This window comes from Folsomia candida, unplaced genomic scaffold (assembly GCF_002217175.1).
Source record: "Folsomia candida strain VU population unplaced genomic scaffold, ASM221717v1 Fcan01_Sc006, whole genome shotgun sequence".
Lineage (NCBI taxonomy): Eukaryota > Metazoa > Arthropoda > Collembola > Entomobryomorpha > Isotomidae > Folsomia > Folsomia candida.
Window position 1 is genome coordinate 10370627 of NW_019091198.1, and position 11941 is coordinate 10382567.

At 34.2% G+C, this 11941-nt stretch overlaps 1 long non-coding RNA gene across 1 annotated transcript; it reads right to left on the reverse strand.

The window, feature by feature from the left end:
* Positions 1-10529: 10529 nt before the first annotated feature.
* Positions 10530-11515, reverse strand: LOC118436072. The gene is made up of 4 exons (XR_004835176.1): positions 11340-11515; positions 11195-11270; positions 11100-11133; positions 10530-11015 (listed from the first exon to the last, which is right to left on the reverse strand). It is a non-coding gene; the product is annotated as an uncharacterized LOC118436072 (long non-coding RNA).
* Positions 11516-11941: the final 426 nt, after the last annotated feature.

The following is an 11941-nucleotide window of genomic DNA, read 5'->3' on the forward strand; positions in this document are numbered from 1 at the left end:
TTGACATGGTTGAAGTTTACATGAATGGAAAATTAATATCCTCCAAACCGTTCTATCATTATTGTGCATATTTGCTAAACCACCTATCCCACAGTGAAACATACAAGAAGGAAATATTAAAAAACGCCCTTTATATTCGTGACACTAATGCTGACAGACAATCCAACGACAATACTGGTTATGCTGCAAGAAAATCCTATCTTGCTAAAAGTCAATCGGTGGAATTATGTGGTCGTATAATGGACGACGTCTGCCTTCAACCTAGGTGGATTCTTCCTCTGGTTGATTTTAAGATCAAACTGAGACGTGCACCGGTTAGATTTACTCTAGCGTCAGCAGTGGACACAGCCGAGTATAAAATCTCAATTGACGAAGCTGTATTCTATATAAAAAACCAATTGGTATCACCAAAAGTGGTCGAGTTACATGAGAAGATACTTGACAAGCAGAAAGCTCTGTATCCGTTAATTCGGAATGAAATAAAAACTGTGTCAATAGCAAAGGGTTCTAAAATTTCAGTCACAGAAAATATATTTTCAACCGTACAACTACCTCAACGAATTGTTATACGACTAGTTGAGACAGGTAATTACTCAATCACTTACGAACATGCAACACATTCTATACATATTCTTAAAATTTGTTTACAGAATCAATTACTGGGAAATATAGCAAGAACCCGTTCAACTTCAACAACTTCAACCTGTCACGTTTTGTTGTCTCGATTAATAATATCCCTCTGGAATATCGTTCCTTGAACTTGGCTTTCTCTACACGGTATTTGTTAGCTTTTCAAAGTTTTCTGGACGGGTTGAGTCTTGAAAATAAGACGATTGGGTTGGATCGTTCAAGCTTTACCGATGGTAACACACTGTTTGCGTTTCAACTTCAAAGTTTTCAAAGTGAGACTAGTTTTTATCCTACCAACGGTACATTTAAACTAGAGTTAGATTTTTCACAAGAACTTACAGCAGCCGTGACTGTCGTAATTTTATCCCAGACTCAGAATCTCATGACAATTAACAAGTATAGAGAAGTAGAAATTGAGAATCAAGGACTTTTGCAATAAAATGAATAGTAATCAAATGTACAGTGCTTTGAAGTTAATTCTTACACCTTATAAAATTTCAACCTTTGGTGTAGTATCATCTGATGAACTGGAACATGAATTATATAAGTCTACTATTTATCCAAAAATTTTTATTTGTAATGTGTTACCAAGTACCTCAAAAGTTGTAATGGGTCACTGGATTCTCGTTTATGCTACTAGTGAATATAAAATTGAAGTATTTGATAGTTTTGGGAAAGGTTTACTATTTTACAGTAAAAAATATTTCAATTGTGTACTTAAAAAACAACCAATTCAGAATAAACGTTCAGTTCAGAACTGGTACAGTGAAGTTTGTGGTATGTATTGTCTTTATTATATTTTTCATAGGTTACGTAGAGTATCAATGTCTCAACTTATGAAAATATTTGGTAGAAATACACTAAAAAACGACAAGATTGTGATTAATTTCTATGCAAATTTAAAACTTAAGCTTTGTAGTAAATATAAATGTAGTCAGACTAGTTGCTCGCAAAAAAAATTCTTGTGTAGAAACGTGATTTATTGTAAGTAATGTGTTAATATATCTCCCATAATTTTTTTTATAATAGATAAATAAATAAATACCAAATTTAATTTATATGTATGTGTATGGTGTTTTTTTAATATGAGTTCGGTGGATACAAAAACCTTTTTTTTACCTTTTAGTCATAACACCAGATTGTACTCCCACTGCTTAGCTTGACCCTCATCTTCCTCGGACGCCCAATACATCTTTCTGAAATTAAAAATATTCGACTTAAAAAAAGAAATAAATCTTGTAATTACTGATTATTGGAAATTTTTTTAAATGTACTAACAAAAAGTCCTCAAGCTTCTCGTCAGCGTAAGCTTTAGCTCCTACTTTAGTGAAAGCGTCAACTTGTCGGAATAGTTTGAATGGTGTTTCACAGTTATCGTCAAGGTCTCCACATTGACAACAGATTAAAGGGTGGCATACTTTTGGAGGCTTTGGTGGTTCCATTGGAAGACCAGTCTGTATGTCGAACGAGCGTCTGAATTTAATCGTAAACCATTCACGATTTGCTATTCCTACTCCATTGTACCGAGGACATATACGTAAGAATTTGATTGATTTGAAATAGGTTTTAGAGTTGATGGGGAGTTTGGCTGGGATTTTGCTACGATCGGCTGGTGTTGAGATAGTGGAGCATCTAATTTTTATTGAAGGTTTATGTTCAATTTTCATATCGCTGTTACGGTAGAAATATTGGACAGTAAATACTGAATCATGACAACCATTACAATTATCACGACCACAGTCAAACGAAGTCCACATAAAGTCAGACTCCACTCGTTCCGTCAGAGTTGCTCGCTTGTTAATGTGGGTTGTCTTGTCTTGATTTCGTTCCGTTGGATGAGGAGTTGCTTGTTGGTTGGTGTGGGTTGTCTTGTCTTGATTTATTTTAGCAAGTTGTTTAGCTAATTTGTATTGAATGTGTTTAGTCTTCTTCTTTTTGGGTTTCTTGACGAGAGGAGGGGGACCTTCACCACAGGTTGGAGCCATGTCCTAAAAAAAATAATAAAACAAATAAATACAAAAAAATCAACAATCATCTCACCAAAATAATAAAGAAGCGCAAAAAGGCAAGCAAGCTAGCAATAAAATCAAACTACATGGAACTCAAATTGATTATTTATTTAATCATTTATTTTCCAATAAACATTTCAAACGTGATCCATTGTTTACAATTCGAGGGTTCATCAAAACTAAACCTATCGTATCGATCCAACAATTTTACAAATTCTGAGCTTAAATAATATAATGGAGCATTTGAATCTTTAAGAAATTGGATAAAGAGGCCCATGCCGGGCAACGCTAGTTTTCTCAATTTACTGTGACTACTGGCCGCACACAGTAAATCCACGATATTACTTTTAGGGATGGTTTGTCCCAAGTATTCAATCTCTCCATTTCTCTTCCACTTAAGATTATTGTTTTCTATAATAAAATTAATTAATCGACTCGCTTTATTTCTCTGATTTTCTGGAATGGTAAGTAGAAGAGTGTTTGCTTCAGAGTTATCTGCTGGTTTTGACTCAAGTTTCACTTTCTCACTACTACCAACACTACTACTACTACTACTACCACCAATAACTGGAACTGAATTAGTTAAAATACTAGACTGAAGGTTATCAACTGGAATATTTTGGTGGATAGATGTTTGTGGATTGGAAACTTGAGCAAACTGTTCATTTATAGTTTGGTTTGGGAAACTTGTTGATAGTGGAGGTGGTTGTGGTAGGTGTGGAGTAGTATCAAAAATACGACGATACTGATCTAGACTAATAACCTTAAATATTCTAAAATTAGACATAATTACACCTTATCACCCTCGTTTAAAAATTTACAAAAAGCTCCTTCAGTAATTTTTGTAAGTACTGTTGAAATAATTAGAGGTAGAACTGAGTTATACTTAACAAACAATTTTCTAACTAATTCTAATTTGATTTTTTTGGACTTAATTAAAGCGAGGAGCAGTGGTTTCACTTTCTTCAGATCCTTTTGCTCAGTTTTAGTGTAGGGGAACGAATTTATGTTTATACACAATTCAACTAAAGTCTTAAGATTTTCATCCGAAGTATTTTTAAGTAAGGCTTTTCTACCAGTAATGTTTGCGCTCATAATAGCTTCCAGAAAAACCTTATTTTCTTCTACTCTTTCCATTTTATAAAGGAGTCAAGACCATCATATCTTCGTCTGGGAATACACTTGTCTTGACACGAAATCTGTTATTCTGAACAGGTGTGAGATCAATAGCTAGGTAACCGTGCGGAGATCTTGTCACAAAGTCATACGCGTCTTTTAAAAACGATGTATGTCCCGGAAATACTTGTCTTCCAAGACAAGTATTTCCGGGACATACATCGTTTTTAAAAGACGCGTATGACTTTGTGACAAGATCTCCGCACGGTTACCTAGCTATTGATCTCACACCTGTTCAGAATAACAGATTTCGTGTCAAGACAAGTGTATTCCCAGACGAAGATATGATGGTCTTGACTCCTTTATAAAATGGAAAGAGTAGAAGAAAATAAGGTTTTTCTGGAAGCTATTATGAGCGCAAACATTACTGGTAGAAAAGCCTTACTTAAAAATACTTCGGATGAAAATCTTAAGACTTTAGTTGAATTGTGTATAAACATAAATTCGTTCCCCTACACTAAAACTGAGCAAAAGGATCTGAAGAAAGTGAAACCACTGCTCCTCGCTTTAATTAAGTCCAAAAAAATCAAATTAGAATTAGTTAGAAAATTGTTTGTTAAGTATAACTCAGTTCTACCTCTAATTATTTCAACAGTACTTACAAAAATTACTGAAGGAGCTTTTTGTAAATTTTTAAACGAGGGTGATAAGGTGTAATTATGTCTAATTTTAGAATATTTAAGGTTATTAGTCTAGATCAGTATCGTCGTATTTTTGATACTACTCCACACCTACCACAACCACCTCCACTATCAACAAGTTTCCCAAACCAAACTATAAATGAACAGTTTGCTCAAGTTTCCAATCCACAAACATCTATCCACCAAAATATTCCAGTTGATAACCTTCAGTCTAGTATTTTAACTAATTCAGTTCCAGTTATTGGTGGTAGTAGTAGTAGTAGTAGTGTTGGTAGTAGTGAGAAAGTGAAACTTGAGTCAAAACCAGCAGATAACTCTGAAGCAAACACTCTTCTACTTACCATTCCAGAAAATCAGAGAAATAAAGCGAGTCGATTAATTAATTTTATTATAGAAAACAATAATCTTAAGTGGAAGAGAAATGGAGAGATTGAATACTTGGGACAAACCATCCCTAAAAGTAATATCGTGGATTTACTGTGTGCGGCCAGTAGTCACAGTAAATTGAGAAAACTAGCGTTGCCCGGCATGGGCCTCTTTATCCAATTTCTTAAAGATTCAAATGCTCCATTATATTATTTAAGCTCAGAATTTGTAAAATTGTTGGATCGATACGATAGGTTTAGTTTTGATGAACCCTCGAATTGTAAACAATGGATCACGTTTGAAATGTTTATTGGAAAATAAATGATTAAATAAATAATCAATTTGAGTTCCATGTAGTTTGATTTTATTGCTAGCTTGCTTGCCTTTTTGCGCTTCTTTATTATTTTGGTGAGATGATTGTTGATTTTTTTGTATTTATTTGTTTTATTATTTTTTTTAGGACATGGCTCCAACCTGTGGTGAAGGTCCCCCTCCTCTCGTCAAGAAACCCAAAAAGAAGAAGACTAAACACATTCAATACAAATTAGCTAAACAACTTGCTAAAATAAATCAAGACAAGACAACCCACACCAACCAACAAGCAACTCCTCATCCAACGGAACGAAATCAAGACAAGACAACCCACATTAACAAGCGAGCAACTCTGACGGAACGAGTGGAGTCTGACTTTATGTGGACTTCGTTTGACTGTGGTCGTGATAATTGTAATGGTTGTCATGATTCAGTATTTACTGTCCAATATTTCTACCGTAACAGCGATATGAAAATTGAACATAAACCTTCAATAAAAATTAGATGCTCCACTATCTCAACACCAGCCGATCGTAGCAAAATCCCAGCCAAACTCCCCATCAACTCTAAAACCTATTTCAAATCAATCAAATTCTTACGTATATGTCCTCGGTACAATGGAGTAGGAATAGCAAATCGTGAATGGTTTACGATTAAATTCAGACGCTCGTTCGACATACAGACTGGTCTTCCAATGGAACCACCAAAGCCTCCAAAAGTATGCCACCCTTTAATCTGTTGTCAATGTGGAGACCTTGACGATAACTGTGAAACACCATTCAAACTATTCCGACAAGTTGACGCTTTCACTAAAGTAGGAGCTAAAGCTTACGCTGACGAGAAGCTTGAGGACTTTTTGTTAGTACATTTAAAAAAATTTCCAATAATCAGTAATTACAAGATTTATTTCTTTTTTTAAGTCGAATATTTTTAATTTCAGAAAGATGTATTGGGCGTCCGAGGAAGATGAGGGTCAAGCTAAGCAGTGGGAGTACAATCTGGTGTTATGACTAAAAGGTAAAAAAAAGGTTTTTGTATCCACCGAACTCATATTAAAAAAACACCATACACATACATATAAATTAAATTTGGTATTTATTTATTTATCTATTATAAAAAAAATTATGGGAGATATATTAACACATTACTTACAATAAATCACGTTTCTACACAAGAATTTTTTTTGCGAGCAACTAGTCTGACTACATTTATATTTACTACAAAGCTTAAGTTTTAAATTTGCATAGAAATTAATCACAATCTTGTCGTTTTTTAGTGTATTTCTACCAAATATTTTCATAAGTTGAGACATTGATACTCTACGTAACCTATGAAAATATAATAAAGACAATACATACCACAAACTTCACTGTACCAGTTCTGAACTGAACGTTTATTCTGAATTGGTTGTTTTTTAAGTACACAATTGAAATATTTTTTACTGTAAAATAGTAAACCTTTCCCAAAACTATCAAATACTTCAATTTTATATTCACTAGTAGCATAAACGAGAATCCAGTGACCCATTACAACTTTTGAGGTACTTGGTAACACATTACAAATAAAAATTTTTGGATAAATAGTAGACTTATATAATTCATGTTCCAGTTCATCAGATGATACTACACCAAAGGTTGAAATTTTATAAGGTGTAAGAATTAACTTCAAAGCACTGTACATTTGATTACTATTCATTTTATTGCAAAAGTCCTTGATTCTCAATTTCTACTTCTCTATACTTGTTAATTGTCATGAGATTCTGAGTCTGGGATAAAATTACGACAGTCACGGCTGCTGTAAGTTCTTGTGAAAAATCTAACTCTAGTTTAAATGTACCGTTGGTAGGATAAAAACTAGTCTCACTTTGAAAACTTTGAAGTTGAAACGCAAACAGTGTGTTACCATCGGTAAAGCTTGAACGATCCAACCCAATCGTCTTATTTTCAAGACTCAACCCGTCCAGAAAACTTTGAAAAGCTAACAAATACCGTGTAGAGAAAGCCAAGTTCAAGGAACGATATTCCAGAGGGATATTATTAATCGAGACAACAAAACGTGACAGGTTGAAGTTGTTGAAGTTGAACGGGTTCTTGCTATATTTCCCAGTAATTGATTCTGTAAACAAATTTTAAGAATATGTATAGAATGTGTTGCATGTTCGTAAGTGATTGAGTAATTACCTGTCTCAACTAGTCGTATAACAATTCGTTGAGGTAGTTGTACGGTTGAAAATATATTTTCTGTGACTGAAATTTTAGAACCCTTTGCTATTGACACAGTTTTTATTTCATTCCGAATTAACGGATACAGAGCTTTCTGCTTGTCAAGTATCTTCTCATGTAACTCGACCACTTTTGGTGATACCAATTGGTTTTTTATATAGAATACAGCTTCGTCAATTGAGATTTTATACTCGGCTGTGTCCACTGCTGACGCTAGAGTAAATCTAACCGGTGCACGTCTCAGTTTGATCTTAAAATCAACCAGAGGAAGAATCCACCTAGGTTGAAGGCAGACGTCGTCCATTATACGACCACATAATTCCACCGATTGACTTTTAGCAAGATAGGATTTTCTTGCAGCATAACCAGTATTGTCGTTGGATTGTCTGTCAGCATTAGTGTCACGAATATAAAGGGCGTTTTTTAATATTTCCTTCTTGTATGTTTCACTGTGGGATAGGTGGTTTAGCAAATATGCACAATAATGATAGAACGGTTTGGAGGATATTAATTTTCCATTCATGTAAACTTCAACCATGTCAAATAATGAATGGAGTAGGTAATTTGTACAGCTAAGGTCGACTCCTGTAGCAAGGTTTGTACCATCACTATTTAAAACTCGAATATTTAGGTACAAAAATGATTCCGCCAAATCCAAGTACACACCAGGAATCCCGCTAACCTTTAAAATATAATATAACGGTACTTGTACTATATACTTAGTATTGAAAATTATTTAGTTTAGTAAAGCTTACATTAAACTCAAGCGGCGCAGCAATTTCCTTTGTCGAAACTGTTGGAAAAACCGGAACATGATATGAATTAGATGTGGATACGTCGCTAGCATTTAACGTGAACAAATCCAAGTAGCTATTTACAGCTTTTAATGAACCGGCCGCCATTACTTCTTCTTTTTCTTCTTTCCACCCTTCTTTGTTTTCTTTCTTTTACCCCCTTTCCTTTTCGATTTTTGTTTCCGCTTTACCGAGGTTTTCTTTTTCTTCCACTTTCCTCCACAAACAGGACTCTTTGTTTTTCGTTTTCTTTTACCACCCTTTTTTACTAAACCCTCTCCTAATTGTGTTGACTTTTTTGTTTTGCGAACTCGTTTAGCTTTGACGGACTTAAAATCACCAAACTCTCGTTTCTTTGATGAACTTTCTCCAAAGTTGAAAGGGACAAGGTACGATGTTGTTTCACCAAGTAACCCTTCAGTCGGCATTGTGTTAAAAAGAAACACTTATCCTACAACGTTTTCAGTTTAATGTGGAGTAGACATGTAAACCCAGAGTTTTCATCAAACTGTACACTCTGTCCTGCTTCGTTTGTTACCCAAAGTCGTATTCGGTCAATGTTGGGAACGCATACGTTTACATACTGTAGAGGGTGGAAGGAGGAGCTTTGTAGGCCTACTGTGTTGTGGGGTTGCTCAAACACTTTTAGAATTTGTTTGTACTGACTACCAAATAACTGAGGTGGGACTAAATCACAATGTACTAAATACAGATTGTTGTTTTGATAAAGATCTATATTACTCAACTCAATATCCTGACCTGTAAGAGTGCGACCACTCATACCCAACATTGAAGAAATTCGTTCAGAAAATGTAAGCTGATACGAACCAGTGCTTGCATGAATTTTGTTAAAAACAGTACTTATTTCAACTCCGTCAGACGTTTCTTCTCCAGTATGAATAATCCCGGCGGTTTCTAATACTACATTAACTTCACTAACAAACCCAGCTACACTGAAAATACTAGGTTCTAAAATTGTATACACACTTACGGATCCAAGTTTTGATGTTATTGTTAGCAATGAATCATTCTTGTCACCATTTCCAAAGAATGAATCGATGGGTTTAAACCACACAGATGATAATGCCACTTCGAAGTGGTTCGATTCGAGTTGTAATGGTGTATACAAAGTATTATAAAAATCTGAAGTAGACAGAGATTCGTCAGATATTGTTTTATTACTCGAAACGTAAATAAAATAAGAATCAGTAGAAAAACTTTCGATACTCATTTTGTAACAGTTTGGATGACGTGGTGGATGAATGATGTGAAGGGAAGAGCGAATAATCGAGCGAGGGAGAAAGGGGCGGGAACCGGAAATAAAAAACGTTTTTTCGGACGGTGAACCGTGGTTGCTATGGTTACACGATGACTCAGTACGTTGGACTCGAGTTTGCACATGGTATTACATCTCCGGAGAAACGTTTTTGACCGTTATTTTACTAGGCTGTTGTACTTGACGAAACGCTTCCGTCTCCTTTTTCTGATTCCTCTTGTACGGGAAGCAACTCTTGTTCATAATATATTCCTGTTATGAATGAAAAGAATATGAACGTGTTCAACGTTGGACTACTAAATAGTTTTTACCAACAGACTCGTTGTTAGCATCTAAAACGACGTATGTAATCGGATCAGTTTGCTTGATCTCAGCAATATGTCCAATTTCCAATGACCATCGTGGAAAATAACTATAAAAAATGATGATTCACCTATTAAATCATAACATAGAAATTTTTATTATGAACAACCAACCCTTTTTCAAAAACAGGCTTCACAAGGCTCCACCGAACTTTTTGATTTACTTTGAACTTGGGTTCTGATTCTTTGGGAGGGTTTTCCAACAAATCTTTGTATAAGTTTCTAAATACCATGAACTGATTTGATTATTAGAAAATGCTTGCAATTTTCAAGTTAACAAACTTCTTACTTGATTTTCTGAATTAATACTGTTCGGGCTGAACCCTGTTGACCGATGCTTGGTATTGTTGTAGTTTGAAACGATATGCTGCAAATCTTTTATATATGTGTTGCTGTTTTTGTGATTAAATAATCTAATCAATTTACTCATCAATGTAGCATTTGCTCTTTCAACAATAGAACTCTTTCCATTTGTCGTATACCAGATCACATTTTTGACTTGAAGAATTCTTGTAATTTTTTGTTGACAAATTCTAACAAAACAAGACCAGAAATTATTGTCAATCGATAATAATAATGCATCTGATTTATTACCCTTCCCCAAATCTGAGAACACGTATTTAGGAATTGATGGAAGACGTTTAAATATCTTCTTGAACACCATCAATGTAGTGTCCGAATTTTTATTTTTCAGTGGTTCAACATACATTCGTTTTGAGAAGCAGTCAATAACGTTTAAAATGTAGCTAGAATATTTATTTTTATTTTATTTTATATTTGATTAAAGTATTTCAACATTTATGAAATGACAACTAACCTATAACCATTATTTTCATTTTTATATTGTAACAATGATATAAGATCAAAGGTGAGAATCCAATTAGGGAAATACGTCATAACTCGTCGTTTTCTGAATTTTTTTAATGCTGGTCGGTACAGATAATACTCAGGTAACTTTAGTAACTCTTTCTCCACATCTTTCTTGGAGAGTTTTAAATGTCTTTCGTTATAAAAATTATTTAATCCACTATAACTCCCACTCAATTTTGGGTTAAAATACAATCGTTTTATTTTGTCAGATGACATTATTATTTTTATTTACAAAAAAAATGAAAACAAGAAAACATTCTACAACTAGATACAGTCAGAGTGTGAATAACTTCAAAATTTCTCCGGGTGGTGGTGTCCATGTTGAGACTAAAGTATAGTTGGAGTGGTTGTAACAAACTGTAAAGCAAAATACAATCGAATCACCAACCACATTTTATTTTACAACACACGATCAAATCATTCTATTGTATTTTGCCTTACCAGAGATGTGTGGGGGTGAATTACTAAACAGCTTCTGTAGGATGGGCAAAATATTTTATTAACAAAAACTAAACAATATATTTGAACCCACCTACCTATATACATAGTGTCACGATCAGTGGTGACAGACATTTAAACGAGTAAACAGTGTTCGACTACGGACAAGGAAACCTGAAAACAAAATCCATCATAAGTTTTCCAACGATAAATTATTTGTACTTAAAACAAATCATACCATACCAATCACCACAAAAAGTAGGATGACCATCAATAAGACCACTTGAATCCACAAGAAATAAGTTTGAGGAGAAATGTCTACTTGATTCCAGTCAACAACTTTAGAACAGTCATAAGAAGTATAATTATTCCAAATAAATCTATTAGGAGAGTTTTCAATTTTAGGACAGTAATCTGAACTACAAGTAAAGTCAACTATAACCTTTGTAAGTTGAAAAGAATCGTCTACTTATACATCTATAATCCGGTGTACTTAACGCAAACCACACGGATTTAATAAATACAGTCTCACCATACTCAATACAGGACAGACACTGATCAACAATGGTTGCATTATTATTATTATTATTATTATTAGTATTATTATTGATAGCAAAAGAAAACAGAAATAATTGAGTAAAAATAAAAAGTTGGAAAAATTTATCCATTTATGTCACGTTGGAGTTGTGCGATTCCCAGTTTTACACGTTGGACAAGGATTTGGAGAAGATGTTGTAGCTCATGACAACTGAACCATATTCGTTGTCCAGCATCACTACCTCGCTTCTTTAACAGAGCAAAAAGTTGTGCGCTGTTAATTTCCGAATGAGAACGTCAATCGATCC